General features: G+C 44.2%; 1 protein-coding gene across 3 annotated transcripts in view; it reads right to left on the bottom strand.

Annotated features, from left to right (window-relative positions):
- Positions 1–5,555, bottom strand: part of LOC109290933 (putative neutral ceramidase C) — a 68,566-nt gene extending 63,011 nt beyond the window's left edge. The window contains exons 1-2 of one of the 3 annotated variants that reach the window (XM_019507761.1): positions 5,319–5,555; positions 3,437–3,536 (exon numbers count right to left, since the gene is read on the bottom strand). The gene's annotated coding sequence lies outside the window, so the exon portion shown is untranslated. Of the gene's footprint in view, positions 1–2,971; positions 3,050–3,436; positions 3,537–5,318 lie in introns of those variants that run through there. The other 2 variants (XM_019507760.1, XM_019507762.1) reach the window with 2 other exon arrangements.
- Positions 5,556–15,751: the final 10,196 nt, after the last annotated feature.

Here is a 15,751-nt window from a genome sequence, read left to right as displayed (position 1 = left end):
TGTGGACTAGATTAATGGTTCCCAACTTCTTTGACTTCAAGTTATCCTGTTGTAGACTCAAGGCAGCTCTTAGCTTTCATTTCTTTTTTTTGACTACAGAAAATAATAGGAAAATTCTTCTGTTGCAAAAAACTCAGAAAGACCACAACAGGTCATAATGTTTTTAACACCATAAGTTCCTATTTGAAATCTCTGGTTTTATCAAATGAATCATTCTTGCACACCAAACAGTACTAACATTATGTGGCACACCTGAAAGGATCTCGAGGCACACCAGGCTGGCACCCTGGTTGAGAATCAGTGGACTAAATCCACAGTTCCCTTCATCCCTTCAAAGATGTTTAAAGCCCTTCACCAGATCCTGCATTGCATCTGTGGATCATCTTGTAACTTGAAACCTAGTGGCACTTCCTGCTGTGCATGCATCAGAACACATCTGAAAATACTAGAAACCATTGTGCAAATATTTTTTTTCCAAAAATCGGAGACATTGCAAGGTGCTAAATGGAAACTAAGCAAAATGAGTGTTGGTTTGTTTAATGGGGCACAAATCAATGCCCTGTTTAACTGGACACAAAGCAAAATTCAAACCTCCTTTGGAAAATGCAAGGATTGTGATAGACTTTTTTTTTATTCCTTTCACTATAGAAGTCCCATAGTTCAATGTTATACTCAGCTCTCCAAGCAATGCGCAAAGACCTAGGATGGAAAGAAGCTTTAAAAAAGGTCTGAGTGTTGCACAGGAAAACAGAAGTTGATACTGAAAATGGTTTTGCTACCTAAGTTGTTATAAGACTACAAACCGTATATTTTAACTTTATTTGCTGAAATTATCCGAATTAAAATCATCTTAAAGTTAAGCTATTTTGCATTGTACTTAAGTTTATCTCTCTGTCCAAATATTTGCTGCACCACATTTCTCCCACCATCATAATTATAAATTAAAACTAATTAGAGATGATTACCTTTAACTAATAGGTTAGGTATGAGCAGGTTTTTTCTTTTGGTAGTGTGTAAGATTTAAAACAACAGCTGTGTGCAGGCTATCTTTGTTGCTGTAAGGACTTTGAAATGTTATTGTATTGCTCTATTAACTGTATATTTTCACAGTGTTACCTGGCGATACACATAGTCTCAGTAGTGCTTTCCTGATGGAGCTGATAAACTTTGTTCAGCATGAGTGCCCCCAGCCCCCACCTTGGAACAGAGCTGACATTTTCTGGAGGAGGGTTTTGAGCAGAGACATGCCTCTTGTCACATCTATGACAAGTTATGACCCTCTGTACATGGCTCCCTAAGAACTTCTTAAATTTTAATATAATCACTGAGGATGCCATTCCCAGTGGGCATACTCCAACCCTCACAGCTCCTACCTGTGGCTGGACTGCATTTGTACCATCTCCAGTTTCAGGTTTCCTTCTCCCAGTCCTACTGCCAGGCCACCCATCCTAGCCCATTGCATCTTGAAGCAGCCATTGCCTAGAAAGTCCTGGTTTGCCCATAGTTCAATGGGGGTGGTGCATATGCATTCTAGTCACAGGTAGGGGCAGTAAGAGATGGAGCTAGCCCACTGGGAAAGGCATCTTCAGTGATTTTATTATGGTAAAATTGAATTTATTTCATCAGATGATTTGATGAAGAATGCCTTCATTCCAAAGCTTGTCTAACTTTATCCCAACCATACAGCTGGTCCAATAAAAGGTATCACCCACAAAAATCCTTGCCCCTTATGTAATGTGTTTTTAAAAGATAGCAATGATAAATGCTCTATGAAACAAGCCTATTGATCAATCTGATTTACTATATAACTTTTATGTTTTCCACCCACAACCTGTGAAATAAAACAATCATAGTGTCATACCTATATTTTGCAAAAGGTTTTAGAAATCATAAAAGGTCCTAATATTAAGAGCTTCTTGGTTTTGCTCTTCTAAGCTTACATCTTGTTTTAGAAATTCGGATTTAAAACTTGACATTCAATGCCCTAGTGCAGTGGACCAGCCAATGAACTGTATCATTAATAATCCAACTCATAAATGCATAGTGGGGAGATGAAGAAATGAGAGGTAATCAGTTTTTTCAAGGTAATTAAAAGCAATATGCTGAAAGAAAAAAAAATTGGCTAATAACGGCCAAGTCTAGTAGTAGAGAATCTTACCTTACAGCACAGTGTAACAGGGGGCCTACCTCACTCACCTGCCCTGCCTTGTTATTCAATAATGAAGTTCTAATTAGGCGGGCAGCTGCCCATTTCCTACCCTGATGCCAGAGGGTGCTATCTGCAGCTCCGTACCTCCCCTACACCACAGCCCATGCCTCACAGGTGGCATCCAGGTGACACAATGCTCCCAGCCTACAGCCGGACCAAACTTAGCCCTCATTTTCAGGCCTCTTTCACACACGCATTCGTACTGCCCTCCTCTCACTAGGGCCTCTCACAGGGTCGCTTTTACGCATTGACAATTTGTTCTGCCCTGCTCCCTCTCAGACCGGGTCCCATAGGCTATAGGCTTTCTCTAACTCACGCCTTGGGTGGCAGACATACCATCTTTTGGGCCTCTCCTGCAACCCTCACTGGGGTAGTGGCCAGCCAATTTCCTGACCTGGGCCAAGCTTGCCCTGGCCCCTCCTGGGGCAACTTTACACAAATTTATACACATACACTTGGGGCTCCCAGCCCTCAGGTTCCCCCTCACTGGGGCTCCACACTTCTACCCCCTCACTGAGACTATGGGTTTTCCCTCCCTGATGGAGGCTCAGGTGGCCATAGGCATCCCTGGTCCTGACTTATACCCACAGCTTTGTGGGGGCTAGGGGTTATTGAGGCACCCTGACCCACCTTCCACCAGGGTGGTAACTAGCTTGATATTTCCTAGGGGCTCCTGCACCACTAGGAGCCCCACCAGGCCACTCCTGGCAGGGTGCAGTTTTAGGTCATGCCCAGAACCAAAAGCCCCCTTCCTGCTCCTACCTGCTAGATGTTCCATACAACAGTTCAGCCAGGCAATATTTCTGCCTGACCTGCCAGCAGCAATCTGCTCTGTTTATATAGGCAGCCAGTGTCTCAAAATGGCTGCTGCAATCAAGCACCTGCTGACTGCTTAGCTCAGCCCTTAAAGTGGTAGGCACCAACAGTGCCCTTCCACACACAGATTATTAAAGATTTCATAATTCTGGAAACTCAAATAACTCCTTAGCAGACTTGTCAGTATTAGCATCTAGAACCTCCCAAAGCCCAAAGGAAATCCAGGACATTTACAATATAAATCTGTAGCCTTATTGCAACTATTATTATAACTCCTGTGAATCAGACATAGTACAAGTTAAGAACTACATAGGTCATTATTTTCTTATCCTGGAGGGAATTTTATTTATTAAGAGAAGAACATATCTCTCCAAATTACAATTTTTTCTAGTGCTGCAACAGTCACTTTACCTTCTAATGATCTTGAATTCACTGGAAAGGGATTTCTTTTTTTCTGTCTCCTATTCTCCTTGGATTGAGCTCCTCTAACCATCCAGGTAAATTTTTAATCCTGTTGAAAGGTCCAGTCATCTCTGGATGCCCCTCCCAACCCCAGCCAGCCATTTCATTTGCTCATGTACTGTCCAGTGTGGCATTGCTGGGCAGCTAGATTGGAGTCGCAATGAAAAGTGTCTCTGACTGGCACAGTATGGAATTATATTTCCCCTTTGCTTTTAGCTCAAATAATTCATTTTCACTTTTAAAACCACATCTTGGAGTGACTATCACTTTACATCATGAATAGCAGGCCATTAAAATAGATAGATATATTTTCCACATGTAGGTTTTGTACAGACATTACAGCTAGAAGTTCAGGAGGGTTAGGATCAGGATAAAAATGGCCCCCAATCTAAGGCAAATCAGGGTACAGGGTAGGATGGGCAGGATGCAGTTGCTAATGTGGAGGGGTTGGGGAGATGAGAGGACCAAAGGGGATCTGAAGTGTGGGCTGGTGGGGTTGAGAAGGGTTTTGCAGGACCAGGGGAACTAGCAGGGTCCATAGGAGTGGTTGGGGGATTGAGAGTGTTGGTGGGACTTGGAGAGGCTCTCTAATCCTGCCAACCCCGGCCCCAAACCACCAGCACACTTATTGCTGCTGAACTGTACCCCAAAATGTACTGCACCCCCCAATCCTGCAAGCTGCTCCTGGCGCTAGTTTGATTACTGTTGACCAGTCCCAGAAGCCTGATTGAAGTATGTCAGGGTGGGGGGAGGGTTGGTGGGATTGGTGGGGCTGGCAGCTCCACAGGAAGGGTTGGTGGGATTAGGGAGACTCCCTCCCTCCACAGGACCAGAGGCTATTTTTAGCCACCCAACCCCCCCCCCACCCCCATGGCAAATAACCCTCTCAGTGAACCAACGCCCCACCAATCCTGCCTGCTCTTTCCCCCATCCTGAGGTACTTCCATCAGATCCTGGCACTAGCAAATGCTGATAAAACTGGCACCAGGAGCAGCTTGCAGGACTGGGGGGACTTGGTGGGTCTGTGGGAGGCGGCACTGTCCATCTAGGGGCTGGTGGAGGGAGAGGAGTGGGAGAGGTAGGAAGAGTACCGCCCGGGGGCTGCGGCCAGTGGCTGGGTTTTCCCAACCCCAGGGCTGCACTGGGAACTGTACAGAAGTTCAGTTAGATTGGTCTAGCTGTTCCCAGTCTAACTTAGTGCATATTTAAGGTACAGTTAAATTAAATTGGTCATTTTTTGACCAGTATAACACGCCTAGAATTTCTGTACAGCTCACACTTAGATCAACCTAGCTGGCGATCTAAATGTAAGGGTGAGCATGTGGGCAAACTAAATTAGATGAAGTGGCCATTTTTAATGTCGTCTAACCTCCCCCAATCTCCCTGAACATCTGTACATACCCGTAGTACTTCCCATACCCATAGTTGTCTCATCATTTTAAATGCTGTTATTTACTGAGAATGAATACATTCTAAGCACAGCACAAACCCTACCTTGTAAACCAGCCTTAGTATAGTAGGAAGCAAGTTTTAAGTAGCTGATTGCCAAAGCTAATCCATTAATTATGGCTGTAAGGTAACATTGTACTTCCAAACCAGGATAATCATATAAATGAACTCAACAATGAGCATGTCATTCTGTCAAAGACATGCAACATCAAAAACTATACTGTAAAGGTTCTAGAGAAACCCTTAAAACTCAGTTAGAATAATCACTAACAGAAGGAAGACTCAGACATTGGAAATGCATCTAGATTTTACAGCAGTGTGTCCAAAAATCAGCTTTCTTTTTATTTACTTGCTTTACCTACCTTTCTTTCTCTGTACCTACCTCTAGTTCCAGATTCTGTCATGTATGAGTTCACTTGCTCCTAAAACCACACAGCTGCATCCCTTTATCCAAATGTTTTTGCAGTTTTCATTTAGATACTAGGAATCTTGCCTTTCTTTTCTTGTGACATTCAAAACTCTAATTGATTTCAGTGGCAACTCTGAGTGTACAAAGAATATAGGTTCATATCCTGAATTAAGCACAGTCTACAAGCCAGGAGACTGATATCCCTGTTCTTGTAATTGCCACATATTTTTATCTTAGGCAATTCAAATGGTTAATTTTCTAATTATCCCTGGCAATAATTAATTGAAGTCAATACAGTAAGACCGGGTCAATAATTCTGCTTCACTCAGCAATTTTCAGAGTAATTCTCTTCAAGATGTAGGACTGTTTGATATATTATCTTCTTGTGTTGATAGAAAAAGAATTTATTGCATCTGCCATCAGCAAAATTGGCTGGTTTTACCATTAAAGACTATAAACTTGCAAAACAGATACATTTATACTTATCACAGTACCACTACTATTACATAAATTATCCCTACCCACCACCAGAGAATTAAAGAACATGTACAGATGTAAGCAAATACATAGGTTAATATAAGGAATCTTTACACACATACCTCCCCCCACGCTTTACTAATTTTCTCCACAGCAAAACTATGAACAGCTGTTCATGTTTAACATCCATTAGAACTTGTTCACAAACAAATAATTACTGCTTTGTTTTCACTGGGGAAAGCAGGATACTATTAGTCCAGGCAACAGTTACATAGGAGAATGCGTTAATGAAGCTGCTACAAAATCTTTTAACACTTACAGTACAGGACATGTAATAAAATGGGGTTTCTTTTTTACAGGCAATACTTTTAACTTAAATAGCACCTACAATCCAAGGATCCCAAGTCATTTTGCAAGACTTAATTTAACCTCAGAATGTCTTCATGAAATAAAGATATTGTACTCATTGCATGAACTGATAGGGACAGACACTGAGAGATAAATTAATTTGCCCTAGACCATCACGTGCCATTCTTTAATCACAAGTGCACATAATTTACTCCTGCCTCTGCTCTTGGGTGTTTGGATAATCCATAGGATAAGTAAACAATAGCTAAGGAGGACGTATACTAAGCACACTTTGTTCTTCCTGGAAAGATGATAAATGAGGAAAATTGTGTTTTCATTTTCCCATCCCTACCCCACCATGAATAAGTCTAATCAGAGAAACTATTAGACACAATGCCTGCCTGTCTACTTTTTAAAAACTGACTTAGGCAAGCAAATAATTCTTAATCTATATTTCCCTCCCATGGTATTCAAACTTTTGCTTTCAGGAATGTAAAAATGCTGCTTCCTGTTTCTCTCTCCCAACATGGGCTGTATTCAAGAGTACTGCTATCTCAGGAAAGTGCTGGTTTGGCAGCTAAATTCTGCCCTATTAAATACACGCTGGATCTCAGTCTTCTCTTTACTAGCCATATTATCTTTCTTTTCCTCTTATGTCACCATGCAGACTGCCTCTGAGGAAAAATGTATATAACATCATTTAGTCAAAAAAAAAAGTTAACATGCATATGTAACTGATGCATTTTAACTAATACATTCAGTTTAACTAACCTAACACATCACTGTTACTACAGAACCAATACATAGCACATTCTGTTGGGCATTGTCCTTTTTTTTCCTCCAGTAGCAAAGTAAAAGACCTTGTAATGAGCCATCTATTTTCTTGTATTAGGTATCATTTGTCATAATAGGAGAGCTACCACAATAGGGACCACACTGGAGTGAAATATACCAGGAATATATCTATCTTCCAGATGCAAGGCTTCTGTGGTCCAGGGAGGGACTTCAGCAAGGCCAAAAATCTTGAAGCAATTAAACAAAAAACTTTTCATAAAATGAAATTCAAAGGAAAGGAATGTTATATCGCATCAACAGTCATATTGTGGCGTTCACTGAATCCTACTGAGATCCTATGGTATAAAAGTTCTAAGCGAAACAGAAACAAAGAAGCATTATTGAAATCAATTTGGAAAAAATCAACTGTAACTCTATAGCCTATGGCAAATGTTACACTTGTGACATGATTAACTTGTTAATCCCACAATAAATAGTAACCCTGATATCCATTCAGTCAATTAATGGCACCACAAAAGGAAAAAACCAGCCACAAAAATGCTTCAGATATAATAACGTGGAACATTTGTGTGGCTGGTTACCACTGTACCTTAAGTTGAACGTGTGGCAGGGCAAAGCCTTGCTATGCAGCTTAAAGTCAGCTGCCTGGTGAGACTTTAAGCTTACCTACTGGCAGGAGATGCTGTGGAGACATCCCAGATCCCCAGCTGCTGTGTCCTGAGTCTACAGCATTGGCACCTAGGGATGGGGGAACTTTAGGTGCTGAAGTGGGGACCCCTCAGAACATAAGCAGGTTGACAGCAGCTTGTTGCAGCCCTGCACAGGGTTGTACTGAAGTGTCCAGCCAGCTGACACTGATGGGCTTCTCGCAGATCAGCAGTCTGAAAAGGCACTGCAAAAAGCACAATATCAGGAACTTGTCCCCAGTACTGCACTTCCCATGGCACCCTTTGAACAGTGATGGGGGTTGTTGCATGATCAGGATAAATAATACCCAAGATCCCAAAAATCACAGGTCCTGGCATACACATACGGGGCACGTCTATACATGCAATTAATGAGACGCAATAAATTCTGGCACTTATTGCCTCAGAATTGATTTCTCCTAGGTGCACTGTTTAAACCTGCACCTGGGACTGCACATTGAGCCAGGTTGAAGCAGCCCTGGGTGGCAGGGGACCCTGGGGGTCAGCCTGCCAGCCTGAGGCTGCTCCCCCTACCAGCTCAACTTGCTGTGGAGGGTCAGGCTGGGGCATGAGAGTGCTCCAGTGCAGGTCTAGCTGGCAGGCAGCACCCATGCCCCAGCCAGCCGGGGCAGCATCTGCACATGTGCTGCTGCAGAGTAAAAAAAAACTCTGCAGCAGGATAGTACTTGTAAATATCCTGCTGTGGAGTTAATTAGTTTACTCCAGCCTAATTGCCCTGGACTTGTAGTCACCGAGACATTTACTGTAGAACTAATTGGTCGACCCTAGAGTAAACATCTTGTGTAGATTCTCTCATGGTGTGGCAGGACACACAATCTTTGGGATCCAGGATAAACTTTGGCATATTGTAATCCTGTGGACAGCAGCATGGCAGCTGCTCTTCACACTGAACCAGACAAAAGCTAAAGGGAACTTGTGTTGAGAAATGTACTTAATTGGGCATCCCTTGTTCAGGTCACATTCTGGATTCAGCACCATACAGTAAATAGAACTTAAGACTAACTCTGAAATACTAACTATTGTGTAGGAGAAATTTTATCATACCTGCAGGCCACATAAGTGTCCCCATCACAGGGAGAGGATCATCCTCTGGAGACACATTGGCATCTCTATGTCCATATAAAGGAGGCACTTGCACATCCAGAGGAATAATGGAACCACTTCTAATTCAGAGTTCATCTCAAGCTGCACTTTGACTGTCTAGTAGATGAAACTGAATTCAGTCCTTAGTGTTTTTGAATAAGAACAACTTAGTCCCTATATATCTTTTCTATACCAATTAAATAAAAGCAATAAATTTAAATAACATAAATACATTTATGCTAATTTAAATAAAGACAAACCAATAAAAGAAGTCCCTGCTGAAGATTACACCATTACACTCAGCTAAGGCAATTACTGTTATAATCAACCACTGGAAACTGGACTGAATCTGCCACATATCACATCAGAGAAGTAACACCTAAGGTCTGCACCCTGGATGGTAGGGGCAGCATCAATGGCTGAGCCAGTTGCAGTGGCTACAGTGGCTGGGCCATCAGCCTCTGTAGCTGCCATTCCTGCACTCCCACTAAATGGGCACCCCACTGGTCACCCACTCTTGTTAGTCTCCCACTTCCCACAAGACAAAAACTGTCATGTAACAATCTCATTTTAGTTAGGTGTCACTTCATACATCAGGGGTCGGCAACCCCCAGCACACATGCTGAGCATGGCATGTAAGGCCATTTTCCAAGGCATGCATTGGGGCTGGGGAGGCAGCAGCTGTTTGCAGCCTCCTGGCTGCAGCTAGCCCAAGCTCTGGGTAGCTGCTTCCATCCCAGAGCCCGGGCTGCTCCTAGTAGGTGGCTAGGAGGCTGCAAGCCCTGATAGGAGCACCATGGCTGGCAGCAGCTACACCAGAGCTGGAGCCAGCTGCAGCCAGGAGGCTACAAACAGCTGCTGCCTCCCAGCCCCAGCCCTGGTTCAGCCCCAGTGGGCACAGTGCCAGCACCTGCTGCCTTCCCCAGAACCCTGGGCTGGAAGACAGCTGGGCCTGGGGCTGGGGAGGCAGCAACTGTTTGCACCCTCCCAGCTGCAGCCAGCCCAGGCTCTGGGTAGCTGCTGATAGCCACGGCTGCTCCTAGCAGGTGGCTGGGAGGATGGGAGCCCTGCTACAAGCAGCCCAGGCTCCATGGCTATCAGCAGCTACCCAGCACTTGGGCCAGCTGCAAACAGCTGCTGCCTCTCCACCCTAGCTCCATCTGCCTCCCAGCCCCAGCACCAGCCCCAGGCCCCGGGCTTCAGGGAGGCAACAGGTACCTGTGATACACCCCACTGTGCTACCCTCACAACCGCTTCTGCAAAGCAATGTTGGAACCTGGCGTGGCAGGGCACAGCAGGGGGCACAGAAAGCTTCGTGCTGCTCCTGGCTCCCACTGCCCTGGCCAAATTTCCCCTGGGGGGAGGGGTCATACACACTGCACTCTGGAGGGCCCGGGGAGGGCAGCAGAGCTGGGAGAGCAGCGTGTACGACCTGGAGCAGCAGCGCACAGAGGGGCCACACAGGGAAGCTGCCTGCTGCTGCAATCTCCATGCTGCCCGGTTCACACTTCCCCTGTGTGCGCAGGAGCAGTGTGGACAGTATGCAGGGTTGTGCCCCTCGCTGCTGCCCCTGCCTACAGGAGAAATGTGGCCAGGACAGCAGGGAGCTGGGAGTGGCAGGCAGCTTTCTGTGCCCCCTGCTATGCTGTGCCACACCAGGTTCCAGCACTTCTCTGCTGGAGTGGTGGCAAGGGCACCACAGCAGGGAGCATCACAGGTACCTGCTGCCTCCCCAGAGCCCAGGGCTAGATCTGGGGCTAGGAGGCAACTGGGGCCGGGGCCAGGGAGGCAGCAGCTGTTTGCAGCTGGCCCAGGTTCTGGGTAGCTGCTGATATCCACAGAGCCTGAGCCGGAGGGCAAGGGGCAGCAGGCCTGGGGAGCGGGGGATTTGGGTGGGGGCAAAGGGCATAAGCAGGGCTGGGGGGCAAGGGGCACAAACAGGGCATCCTGCCATGTACCCCCTGGGATCATTTTGTTTTTCTGACATGCCAGCACTCCAGCATTGTGGGGGGTTTTGGCACTACAGCCAAAAAAAGTTGCCTACCCCTGCCATACATAATAAAAATTCTTAACTTTTCCAATCAGATAGTTTCCTGATAATTTTCTCCCATTCACTGATTCTCCTTAGAACTTGGTGGTTTGGTGGCATGAATTGAATAACATTTCTATTCAAGTCTGACACTTCTACTTGCCAATTAATGGAACCTTCCTGCACTGGTGACATCAAGCAGCTGAAGGCTCCTCTATTGTGACTCCTTTTTGACCTGAGTAGCTAGCCTAATGTTGGAAGGTCATTTCCATTAAGAGAATAAAATATGATGATGCAACCAGATAACCATGGTGCAATCCTTATTATTGATAAAGAATGACTCAGGTTTGTGTCACAGGAAAAAGAAGAAAAGAAAAAAGAAAGACAAAACAAAACAGTTTTGGGGTTTTGAAAACATGTGTCCCAATTTTGCTCATATTATGATGTCTACTGCTTTTTTGGCACCATCACTTTTAGTTCCTTTCTGACAAAACATAACCAGCAAAAGGCCCCTCCATCCACAAACTTTCCACATATCAGTGCTAGGGCAGTGTTATATTCCTGTGCTCAGGGTGCCAGAGTTTCTTACAGCAATCTTAAATGAATGGCAGTGTTTACACATGACCTATAATCCTGCCCTTATCTCAGTTCTGCATTTCCTATTAAGGTAGGGCAGGGTGGTGATTCCCTTAACAACCCATTCAGCTAAAAAGAAAAGAAATAATGTGATGTAACTTTGTCCAATAAAATAGTAAATATTTACATATTTGCATTGTTTTTTGGTTAGGGACCAACTTCATTTCCTTCTATAGTCAGGTAACTCCCCACTTAGGTAGGGGAAATGAGATTAATGAGATTAATACTTGGACTTCAAAAAGGCCTTTGACCTGGTCTGCCACAATGTCCTCATGGTAAAATTAGGAAAATGTGGCCTTGACTACTTTATGGTCCAGTGTCTAGGTACATAACTGGCTCAATGGTAGGACTCAGAGAGTATTGATTGACAGAACTGAGTCATCATGGCAGAAGATGACCAGTGGCATCCTCAGGGTTCAGTACTTGGATCAGTGCTTTTCAACATGTTCATCAATGATTTGGATTTCAGATATTAAAAGGAAACCGGCGAAGTTCACTGATGACACCAAACTGAGGCAGTGTGGCCATGCTCAAAGACAGACTGACATTACAGGCTGACTTGGACAGGCTTGCAAGGTGGGTGAACCTCAACCTGATGTCATTTAACACAGAGAAATGTAAGGTGATCCATCTGGGGAGAAATAATCCACAACCGACTTGTATGCTTGGCAGTGCTATGCTTGCCAGCATCACAACTTAACAAGACCTGGGTGTCAGGATAGACAACAAAATAAACATGAGCCACCAATGTGATGCCGTAGCTGGCAGAGCTAATCAAACAATGGCATGCATCTACTGAGGCATCTTGAGCAGGGCTAAGGATGTCATCCTCCCTCTCTATTCAGCCTTGATGAGACCGCAGCTGGAGTACTGCATCCAGTTCTGGGCGCCGCACTTTAGGAAAGATGTGGAGAATCTCGAGAGAGTCCAAAGGAGGGCCATGTGCATGATTAGAGGCCTTGAGACCAGGTCATATGAGAAAAGACTGAAAGATTTGGGAATGTTCAGCCCAGAGAAAAAAAGGCTCAGAGGGGACTTGGTGTCAGCCTAGAAGTATATCAGGGGCATACATCAGGGCCTAGGGGAGCATCTATTCACCAAGGCCCCCCAGGGGAGGACAAGAAATAATGGGCACAAACTGATTGAAAATCATTTCAGACTAGACATAAGGAAAAACTTCTTTACAAGTTGAGCATCGAGGGTTTGGGACAGGGCCCTTCAGAGGTGGTACAGTCATCCACCCCAGCAATCTTCAAAAAGCATCTCAATGCCCATTGAACCTCAGCAGTCTTTCCTGCCCAAGTGCAGGAAGGCTGGACCCAATGATCTGTAAGGTCTCTTCCAGCCCCTAACAACTACGAAACGATGAAACTATGCATTAAAACAACAAACTAAGCAAAAATAGTCAAAAGATGTTTCTTTAGTCCGGTAGTCCTTAGAATTAAGGAACATCTCTTTCAGATTCATAAAACAAAATCTGGCCTTGAGCTTCTTGATAGTGCATCCAGTGCTTAATTGAAAGTAATTTCCGCAACTGAGTTAATGTTCACTTGAGTTAATGTTTTAAGCTACAGTTAAAAACAGTCTATAGGACTGTGAAATAGAAGCTACATTAGGAGGAACAGCTAACAGACAGCAGAACTGCAGAAGAAAGACTAGCTTGATTAGTGAAACATTAAGGCTATTAAAAAAGGAGAGAAGGTTGTTAACACCTGTGGAATGAGTAGTTTAGAAGGGATCAAGTAGATTATAATGAGCCATTAAGTTGAGTGATTCCCTCACTGCCATCTGAATAGAAATACTACTGCCACTGCCAGGCAGTTTGTTGTAAACTTTGGGTAAAGCACGAATTAAAACAGGGGTTCAACAGCACCCCCTCTGGATCTATCCCTGAGCATGTACCAGGATATCCTCCTGGCTTATTAGAAAGATTACCATGTAGTGTCCTCTTTCTTTCAAATATGGCTTGTGAAGTGACAGCCACAAAGGGGGAGGGAGTGTGGGAAGAAGGGGGAATGGCCCAGCTCCAACCCTGCCACATGGAGGGAAGGGGGCATGGCACAGCCCTGATCAGGCCCTGCCAGGGGAGGGTTGTGGCCTGGCTCCAATCTGCCACATACAGTTTAGGATTTTGGCAGCAAGGAGGAGTGTCAGTATTAACTGCCACTGCTCCCTGCCACCAAATTTCCCAACCTATGGGGAGCCCAAGGGGCTGGATGCCAAGGTTCCATGGGCTGCATTTGGCCCATGGGCCAGAGGTTGAGCATCCCTGAACTAACTCATTTACAACAGCTTAATATACTAAAAAAACCCAAAGACCACTGGAAGGTTTTTATATTTTTGTATTTCAGTACAAAAGAGTGCAGCGCAGATGCCTTGTCAGAAACAGAGACCCTAAACCAAATGTATGGGCAAAACAAAAAACTCTACAGATGCTACGAGAAATAAAACCAGTTCTCCTAAATCATGGACAGTCTGAAATGAGCCACCAGGGGGTGATCTAGATTGGTGCTGATGCTATTTGTGCTCAATTGTTCAGGCATGACATGATCTCTTCAAATGAAATAAATATAGCTCAGATAATTAACAGTAGCATGTTTTCAACAGGGACTTACAGACTCAAATCTCATACGTCTCAGAACCAATTAGCACTGCATGAAAATAATGAGAATGTGCACAGCATTAAACAGAAACTAAAAGCTGTGCCTCAAGCTACGTAAGTGAGAACACTACTCGCTGTAAGATAAATAGTAATAGCAGTATGTGATAATACAACAATAATCATGAAACTAATTTATAACCAAAATTAGAGTGCCTATCATCAAGTCTGAACAGATGTGGTAAGAGGCAGCACAACTGAGCCAGAGCAGCAGCTGGAACAGATCACCACAGTAACTGTTCCAAGACCCTTTAACATTCACTACAAAGGGTAAGTATAATAACAATATTTTTATTACTAGTACTGCTATGAACTTCGCTACCTATAATCCAGGGATTCCAAAGGGTTTCTCAAGAGTTAAGCAAGTCTCAACATGATCACCTGTCCCTTCTGCCACTTGCTGCCCAGTGCCTGCCCCTGCCACTTACCCCCTTGTGACAGCTGAAAATTATGTCTGTGTGATAAAGTTGCTTGCTGAAGGCTCTATGAAGATTAGACCAAGTGTTTTTCTGTCATTTGTTTAGATATTAAGCTATATGTTGTTGCTAAGAGCCTAATTAAAATTTAGGATATAGTAAGGCCTTGTATTGTATTGTATGAAGTAAGGCCTAGTAAATTTAGCAAAGCCTTGAAGAAGTAAGGCCCTGTGGCATAGTTAAAATTAATGTTATCAAAGGAATGTAAGGCTTGTACTGCTATTGGTCAGTCTAAGGATAGTTGAAGTAAAAAGAATCTGAGTGGCTGTAAGTTATCAGCAGAATTCAAAAGTTATAAATTGGCTGAAACATCTGGAAATCATTCAGAAGGAAGATACAGCTCTGTGAAAAGGATTAGTTAGCTGTTGGCCTGGATCAGTGGGACCGTGGATCTTGAGGAGCCCAAGGACAGAATACCAGGGTCCTTTCCCAGTACCTCCTGGACAGCGCTGACCAGGGACGCCTGACTTTGCTGAGCTTTGTGGAAAGAAAAGCTTGTCATACATCAGGCATCAGAGGGGACTGCCGATAAGTTGCCAACATGAATTATTCTTGTCTGTCATTGTCTGTCTTGTTACTACGCGTAGCTGTGTTTTTGTTAAGTCAATAAACCTTTCTTACCTTTCTACCTCTGACCATAATCTCAATCCTGAATGCTCCGCAGGCACCTGAGACACCCCTGCTGCCTAATCCCCACATCTTGTGTCCCCCGGTGCCTGTACCTGACCCCTATGCAACTCCAAGCCCAGCTACATCAGGACTAGAGCCAGGTCTGGAGCCAAAGGTAAGCAGTGGAGCAGTGGGGGCACAGGCTATGTGGTCTCCCTGTGCACCCCCCACTCTTACCTCATGATTTGCCCTAGATCACTCGGTCCCATTTTCTAATTACAAAAGAACTTCCCAGGAGAACACCATTGATTCTTGTTGCTGCTTTTCAAAGAAAGCAAATTATGGGAGAATCTCAGTAACCCACAAGCTAACTAAGTAACAATACTAGGCAAAAATCTTATTGAACAAACATTACAACCAAACCTCTTTCCAAGAAGATGATAAACAAGGAAAACATTTTTTTTCCATCCTCCCATTTCATCTCCCATGGATAGATGAAGTGTTTAGATGAAATGCCTCCTGTCCATTGTAAAAGGAAAAAAGAAAGAAAAAGAAAAAAAAAAAAAAAAAAAAACCTAGGAAGACAT

The sequence above is a fragment of the Gavialis gangeticus genome, unplaced genomic scaffold, assembly GCF_001723915.1.
Source record: "Gavialis gangeticus isolate Ggan-Ray unplaced genomic scaffold, GavGan_comp1, whole genome shotgun sequence".
In the NCBI taxonomy this organism is placed as follows: Eukaryota; Metazoa; Chordata; order Crocodylia; family Gavialidae; genus Gavialis; species Gavialis gangeticus.
Note: the sequence above shows the minus strand (reverse complement) of the source record. Positions and strands in the feature narration are given on the sequence as shown.